Source organism: Capsicum annuum, chromosome 8 (assembly GCF_002878395.1).
Source record: "Capsicum annuum cultivar UCD-10X-F1 chromosome 8, UCD10Xv1.1, whole genome shotgun sequence".
NCBI lineage: Eukaryota > Viridiplantae > Streptophyta > Magnoliopsida > Solanales > Solanaceae > Capsicum > Capsicum annuum.
In genome coordinates, this window is record NC_061118.1 from 169942365 (window position 1) to 169951263 (window position 8899).

An 8899-nucleotide genomic window follows, 5' to 3' on the forward strand; every position below is an offset into this window, starting at 1 on the left:
GATTTCGTTTTAATATTTCATTGAGAAAAAAAATGAAAGTTGAACTCTTTTCTAAAGGTAATATGATTTAACATATTCGAATAAGATATTTCATAATAAAACAATTAAAAAATATTTTATTGTTATCCGCGCATGGCGAGTACGTATACTAGTTGAGTTAAATACCAACTCAATTCTTAATAAATTGAAACGGCTTGGGCGAAAGTTGGTTAAACTAATAAATGGACGGGCACTAACCAACCCAATCCTAAATGGATTGAATGGGTTGGATTTGATTTATATTCCGTTTAACATTTGATAACTATATAAATCGTCGCCGCACAAGCAACTACTTGTTTAATATCTTCCTTTTTCTATGTTTATATTCCTTAATTTTTTTTTAAAAAAATTTCAATGTTTTGTTTTGATTGTTTTCATTACTTACTGTTTGTTTCCAGACCACACACTGTGGAAATAAATTGAATTTGTTGTTGTTGTTGTTTTGTTTTGATTGTAAATAGTGAATGGTCATGGCCTTCATAATCCCAAATAAGTTAATAAAAGTGCTTATTTGATTCATGGGAGGCCAAAATAAATTACACATGTAAGTTTAGCTAATAATGCCTTTCTCTAATTTTCAAGGACGCGTTTAATAATCATTTCCCACACATTGTTTCTTAATCCATTTTTATATTATTTGTTTCTTTTTAGTTAAAAGCTGTAATTGACCTTTGTCTTCCCTTCTGTTTAACCAAAAACAGCAACTTCTGTGGATCTTGGATATTGAAACATTGATTTTGATGTTAGATTGATGGCACTGTGAATCTTTTTTTTTTTTTTTTGGATAAATTTACTTCAATACCGGACATTTTCAAAATGGAAATTATCGAATTAATTCAATATAATAGATACCATTGGCATTCCAACCTTCTCCTAAAAGAGAATTCAATACTCGAGGCAAATAACGTTTTTTGTAGAGTAGAAATTCGATTACTGAGGATAATAATTATACTTCCACATTATAATATCCCACAGCTTATGCTTTGTAATTATGTCATGCTAAGCATAATTTTGTGAGCTAAGGATTAAAAAAGTCAACCCATTTAAAGGGCAAATATTATAGATTAGCTCACTTGAAGAACTGTGCAGTTCAGTGATGTCTAATGTTGCGAGACTAAGTTCATGTTTGGGATTTGCTTATTTCCTAAAATAAGCACTTACTTTGAAGAAAAATTAATTTTTTTTTAAAAAGAGCGTGTTTGGTAAATTTTCAAAGTGCTTTTAAAAACAGACAGTTTTTCTGCTTCTGGAAAGAAGCAGAAGCAGAAGCAAAAAATTATTTTTTTACGATAGAATTATCTCTATCACACACCAAATATCTCTATCACTAGAAGTACAAGACAGATGTTCTACAAGTATGAAGACATTGCGTGATAAAATTAGGGATGAAATGATTGAGAATTTTTGTGATGTATGAAGGGCCAATTATTTTTATCGTTAATTTTTCATATGTAGTGATTTAATTTATGAAATAACGTTTATATTCATTTTTGTTTGATGTTTTAAGTAATATTTAAATTATTTAAGTAATATATCACCGTTTAATTTTTTTAATATATTTATGTATATAAATATTGATTGAAAATTTAAGAGTACGTACTTTTTAATTAAATAAAAAAATTTAATCAAAAATATTATAATAGATATATAAGATAATTTTTCTCTATAAATTGATTTTAATAATAAAAGTTTATTGATAGATATCCTTTTTGATCATTTTTCTCAAAAAAAATATTTCTTAAAAAAAATTATCCAAACATAATTTGATTATGAAAAGCACTTTTTGAATGAATTTACTAAACACAAAAGTGCTTCTCAAATAAGCAATTTTGCAACAGCAATCCCAAATGGGCCCTAGGTATAACGTACTTATAATATTTTTGAAAATTCAGATTCCGGGTTTGCTCAAACTATGTCCACCTCTACTTGACTCGAGCCAACTTAAAAAAAGTTGGAATTCACGGTACTGTAATAATAGTGTGTTAAAAGCCAACAATCTATTCAAAATAGCTTTTTGGCCTTCAGAAGGTAGGAATATTTTACCACAATATCACTATTGGTCAGATAATCTTTACAAAAAGTAAATCAAGCAATAAATGAGAGAAACTGGAACAAATTGCCAAGACCAGAAATTCCTCGGGAATTGTATGCATGAAATTATAAATGTTATGTAATTTCAAATATAAGTTGTCAATAATTCCTTTGCTGCTAAACAAAGTAAAACTAACTTTTTCTGTTCCAAGAAACACTAGATCCTCTATTTCTAACTTAACAAGTTAGACCATCAAATACAAACTTTGCACTTGATTCTTCATAATTCCAGCCGTCTTTGCAGCTACTTGTGGTAGAGATACACCAAGGAGAAGATGAAGAAACCACTCATCTATCATACAAACAAATAGAAATCATACATGAATGAATAACCAAAAGATATCATCTTAATAGCATTTCTTTTTTAATATCCCATGCTAGGAAGAGTATGAAATAATCCACGTAAATCAGAAGCATTTCTTTTTTAATATCCCATGCTAGGAAGAATACGAAATAATCCACGTAAATCAGAAGCATTTCTTTTTTAATGTCCCATGGTAGGAAGAGTACGAAATAATGCAAGTAAATCAGAAGACAAAACGTTGCAATCGTACTGAGTGCAACATTTTAAGAGGACAAAACCATTATCCAACAAATACTTGACAGACAGCACATACTTTCGAATCTAATCCTTTCTTGTAAAATTGATTAGTAATCTAAGACTCCTCAAGTGATACTTTCACGGTAGATGTCCATCTACTGCAACAAATTTTCTGGCTACTCAATTTCCTGCGATAATTATGTTGAATTTACCATCATATATGTACTTTTTAGGTGTTAATAAGTTTGATAAATGCCCTCATTAAATCAGATAACATGACTAATAATACTCTTTAAGTCTCGGCAACTTGAGGAGGAGAATTTGTCTAAACAGAAAAGCAGAGGGGGTGGAACTGTATATATTACATTAAAATATGCAGATGGTAAATGGTAGAATAGAGAGGGAAATAGTGCCATGTGCTTCAATTCAATTGTGAAAACCATGACGCTCATGACTTCAATTAGCCAGGTAGAATTACACTAACTCAAGAGTTACCATATGCTTCTATCAAACAAGAAAGATTCTATCTAACAAGATCAAATGCTAACATGATTCAGGTTGCCAAATACTTCACAAATCTAATGCAAACCCGATGTGATCCAAAAGCTAGGTGAACCAAATGTTTAGGAGTGCTATCAGTTGGAGGTCTTCCCATTATCCCCACCACAACTCTATCAAAAACTATCTCTAGAGAAAGTACATTCTAGTTCTTATTTTTTGAAACAAGTAAAAATTTCATTAAAAGGGGGGAAAAGACATGCTTGATACAACAAGAGAATACCAAGTAGAAAACCATACCATAATTCTAGTTATTGTTCTTATTACTTCCTCCCAATTTACAACAACGAAGGACCTCCCAACATCCAACAAATGTGATTTTTCTTTTGCGGACCGCTTTCTGGTAGTCACAACACAAAATACAGGCCCATATCATGACACCAATAGTTGGAAAAAGAAGTCCAACCAATACTAAGGCTTTTAATTTTCGTTTCCTTTTTCATTTTCTAAGTCAATTCATGCTGAGGCTTCTACAAACATCAGAAGCTCAAGGTATTATCGTGTCAAATAAACAGAAGCAACAGAGTATCTACGAGTTCTTACTTGATTGTGCTTCTACATGCATCAGAGGCTCAAGGTACAATCCTGTCAAACAAACAGAAGCAACAGAGCATCTACGAGTTCTTGCTTGATTGTGCTTCCAGCCTTTTGCACCCCAGATCCGAAGAAGCTGCACATAAGAAAAAGGTTTGTCAATTCGAGCAATTCAGGTTAGATATTCTCCACCCAAAGTCTTAAAAATTACTTACCAATTGCTAAACATGTTTAAGGAGCCAGATATAAGAATTCGAGCATTATTTCTTGCCTGCAATTGGAAACAAATGTCATTGACCTTTTTTTTTGACGTTGTTGTTGATCTAATATTAAACATCATTTAATTGTTCAGCAACAAAAGGAAGGACAAAGATGACTGAGATCAGCATTACGAGGCAAAGATTGTCAGGAAAGTATGCAGGTTTTTACATATGAAAATTGCCATAGTACTTCATCACCATACTGACCAGATCAAATACATTTCATCTAAAAGTTATCGCTAATGCAAAATGTCCAATACTCATTGCCTAAACCTTTCCAACAATAACATGCGCAGTGTAATCACATAGATAGGGTCTGTGGAATGGAGCGTGTGCGCAGACCTTACCACTACCTCTTGGAGGTAGAGACGTGTCTGCCTACACCTTTCCATCTTCCACTTTTCTTTTCTTTTTAAAAAGTAAATTATGATTCTTTTTCTCCTAAACTTCCATTTAAGCATCCCTGCATTGTATCTTTAAAAGCTAAACAGTGTCTGTTGAACAACTTTTGGGATTCAAGATCAATAATCTGAATGAACAGAGAAAAGAACGAGACTTAAGTGACTGAAGAGGTAGAATTTAAACAAAATGATTAGGCATATATTAATAGGCCACATATTGGATGACACACCTGCACAACTGAAATTTAGATTTAGGATTAGTGTTGGTAGAGTTGATAATTTAGATTTAGGATTAGCTGAATACGCTGAAGGAGAAGCTGAGAGCACTTTCAGCACCTGCAGGCATGATGGATGCACCCTTTGACATTCAACAACTATACAGAACGTACTATCCAGCATCCATACATGTATGTCCAGAAATAAAGAACTTGCAAAAACTAACCAAGCTATTGGCCGGATTTACAGAATGACCAATCCCCCTTGAAGAGTACAGGAGCCTGGATTAATTAAGCACCATCACGGCAGGAATGGAGAGCTGTATTATTCGATACACAATCACAAGCCCAATGTAAAAAATGAAGAAAGAAACTGGGAAGTTTGTACACACAAATTTTATGACCCAATATCAAAATAACAGCATAAATGACCAAAAAATGCACATTGTAAAACTCAAAGGTCTATGTCAGGTAGGAGCTTATAGAACAGATGTTGTGAGGTACGATCACCTCAAAAAATTAGTTCCATATAGTTTTATGAGGGCTTTGGCCAACAGATTCCTTATTACATTAAATCTAATCCATCGCGGCGTATGCGCCTGGATTTAAAGTAGCATCTTTATTTCAAACTCACCCTCTTGTCTAGATTTAACTCATTTGACAGACACAGTAACAAAGTTTGTTATTCAACAATAAGCAAAATAATGAAAGAACAACAAAATTTTTATGCGGAAAGGAACCATTTATCATTTATACTGATGCTGAATACAATTTCAGATCCTTATCTTTCTATTTGATACTGAATACAATTTCAGATCCTTATCTTTCTTTCTATTTCAAAACAATGTTCTATAGTTCTATTTCATCAAAACACAACATTCTACTTTCTGTATTTCAAAAGGGAATGAGATATGTAAATTGTGAGAGGGATTATCCACAGAAGATTTTCCTTCAGCAGCTGAAAAGAAAAAGAAAAAAAACACAGTAAGAAACAGGCAAAAGAAATTAAGAAAATTGAAATCCAAAAAAGAAAAAAAAAGAAAACTAACCATCAGGAATTCACGGGGTTGAGTATCATCTTGAGAACCATCTTGAGGACCAGCACGAGGCAATTGCGTTGAATGGAACACCCTGGGATTAGGGTTTTCATTACCGATAGCAAGAGACCTAGACTGTCCGATCGTACTCGCCGCCTGAGAGCTAGTTGTGGCGTCAGATGCCCTTCTTTGCAGCTGTGCAATAAAGACGGAGAGCATCGTTCTCTCAGTTACTGGCGTAAGAGAATTGTGAGCCGAGCAATGGTATTCTCAGACCGCTGACCCCAATTTGTATCGTCCGATAGCGTTCGCCTAGCAGAAACAGATCTCAGTGTAGCATCTCTTTGTGCAGCAGATTGTTGTTCAAGAAAAATGTAAGGGGTGGTTGGGAATGACGGAGGCAACTGTTCCAACGGAAGATTTCGAGTCGGTGCAATTAAACCCCTCAGGTAAGAAAATAAACCTCTCCGAGAAGGCTCCGGCGGCGGAATCCAAACATCCCTTTGTGCAGCAGATAGTCTTTCATGTTCAAGAAAAATTGAATGGACTGTTGGGAACGATGGAGGCGACTGTTCCGATGGAAGATTTCGAGCCGGCGCAATTAAACCCGTCAGGTAAGAAAATAAACCGCTCCGGGAAGGCTCCGGCGGCGGAATCCAAACTGTATCGTCCGTTCGCCTAGCAGAAGCAGAACTCAGTGTAGCATCAGAAGCAGGCGACGGAAAAGCATTTCGAACCGGAGAAAATGATGACGCCGGAGTCCCGAGCTCCGGCGGCGAACAGAGGCTGCGTCATTTCCTTTCTTGGAAAAAGAGTGAGGAGAGAGAAAAAGATAGCAGGACGAGTACGGAAAATAGCAGCATCTTGAATGCTTTAGAATTACGCAAAGAAGTATTGGTTGAACTTCGGGTATTGACCCGTACCCGATATTTATAAGATCAGTAATTATAAAAACCGTAAGTTAACCGTCAAACTGTTACGGTTTAGTGGTTAGGGTAACACATTCTCCCTCAGAGTACTTGGGTTCGATCCCTTCTTTTTTTTTTTTCTTTTTTTGATAACTAATTCTGTTTTACTTAATTTAATTATTTAATCATGATAAAGAATATTAGTTTGTTGTATACATCAAGAGGCACGTAATTTTTACCCAAAATTATATTGAGGTAATACAATGATACGCCCGATGAAGTATAGAGTCTGTTTGTGATAGACCCACGACTATAGATGAGCACAAAGTCTGTTTTTGATAGACCCCCGACTAAGGACAAATAATAGTATAACAAATAGAAAACATAAAAATAAATAACAAAATAAATTTAAAAAGACACCTACAAAGTAATAATATAAACTACACCTATATTGCACCATTGTGCTTCGGGTTTAAAACGACACCAAAAAATTTCAAGTGGTCCCACATACGAAAATCGAGCATACCAAAATTAATCTCATAAATCGAATAAATTACTGAAATATTTGTTTGGTGCATCAACATCCTTCATATTATTTATACTAGTATTTATATTCGCGCGATGCGCGATAAGTATTTTAAACTATTTGATTAATGAATTCAAAGTGTTTTGCCACTGATCTTTGATTCTCATTCGTTCCAACTTTCAAGCATATTACTTTCTTCGTATCAAAATGATTGGTCCTTGTTAACTTGACACTTCCCTTAAGAAAAGTATTTATTAGGGTTTTTTTTTATCAAGTTAATTTCATTAATTATGTTTTGAAAATTTAAACTTGAGTATATACAATTTGTTTGGCTATTTAATAATAAGGATAGTATTGAAAGAACATAATAAAATCTTCTTGATTTCATAAAATGTACAACTAAATTAAACAAATATTTTTAGAAAGAGTATCAACTATTTTGAAACAGAGGGTGTATGAAAGTTAATCTTTAATTACCGAAAGGAAAAAATGCCCATTCCCCTTCCCACTCCTAAATGCTAACCAAATTTATATGAATAAAAAAGATCATATATTTATAAAAAAGTTTTATCATTCGTATTTTTATTTATTATATTGTTCACAAATTAAAAAAATTAGATTGTTCGGATAATTTTTTCATTTTAAATCATATAATATATTTTTTTATCTACAGTGAATTACAGTTCTTCATATATTTACATGTGATATTTCTCATCAATTGTATTTAGTAATTGGTACTGAGAAATTGTATCAGATTATTAAACTCAGGAGAACAATACAATCATATAGAAATCAATACTCGAGTAAACAAATTACGCTTCACATTTTTTTTTAATTTAACAGAACTTAATATCTATAATATAATACATCACATGTTATTAAGTGTTTCGAATATAAATTGATACCAAATTGTTTACTTCTTTATTTGTTTTGTTTTTTCATTCATTGTTTGGTACCCGCATTGGAGCCTGACTAATCTGACCAAATTGTTAACTTCACAAACACATTCCTTAAGCGCTATATTAATAGACGAAGCTTGAAGCTTCGTGATTGGATGCCTGAGAAACTTTTGAACTTTTATTTTATAATTTACTACTTGTGAAAAATATTAACTCTTTTAGTGGTGAAAGGAATGGAAAGATTGTAGAAAGTGTAAAAAAGTGAAAACAATTTATCTAATTGAAAAATTCAAGTGTCAATCGTGTGTAGTTTACCTGTTTGTATAGATCTGGTTATAAAATTTTATAATGATATAATTATTTATTTTATTTTATTTTAAATTTTTTAGGGGCAATAGGCCCCCGTAAAAATAAGACGTGACAATGAAATTTTGTATATAATTTAAAGAGATATTTATGTCTTTTTCCTAAAAATTTGCTTCTAGTTTAGTGCTTTATATGAATTCCAAGTATAAAAGAGGAAAGATTATTGCTCATTATTCTCAATTACAATAATATAGATAAACATAATTACTTTACTCATGCAATTTTAGTTATCTGTAATCCTTTTTCTATTTCTCAAAATTCAATTATTTTAATTTGTTAATAATATTATTTTTGGTGTTTTTCTCTCTAATCTTTAAAAATAAGTCTTTTTTTTTTAATTTAATTAACTTATATATACATATTTTTCTACTATAATACTTTAATTAGTTTTTCCAGTAGTGTGTTAGTTATGATTCAAAAATATTGCCATGTTATTGTAATTTCATAAGATTATCTAAACTTACTTTTCTTTAAATACTAGAAGTGCAAGGCCCGTGTCAATACAGGTTCAACAATTGAACATG

The 8899-nt window shown here is 32.3% G+C and overlaps 1 non-coding gene across 1 annotated transcript; it reads left to right on the top strand.

Annotated features, from left to right (window-relative positions):
- Positions 1 to 521: 521 nt before the first annotated feature.
- On the top strand, positions 522 to 652 carry LOC124886911. The gene has a single exon (XR_007044312.1). It is a non-coding gene; the product is annotated as a small nucleolar RNA snoR83 (small nucleolar RNA).
- The last annotated feature ends 8247 nt before the right edge of the window (positions 653 to 8899 follow it).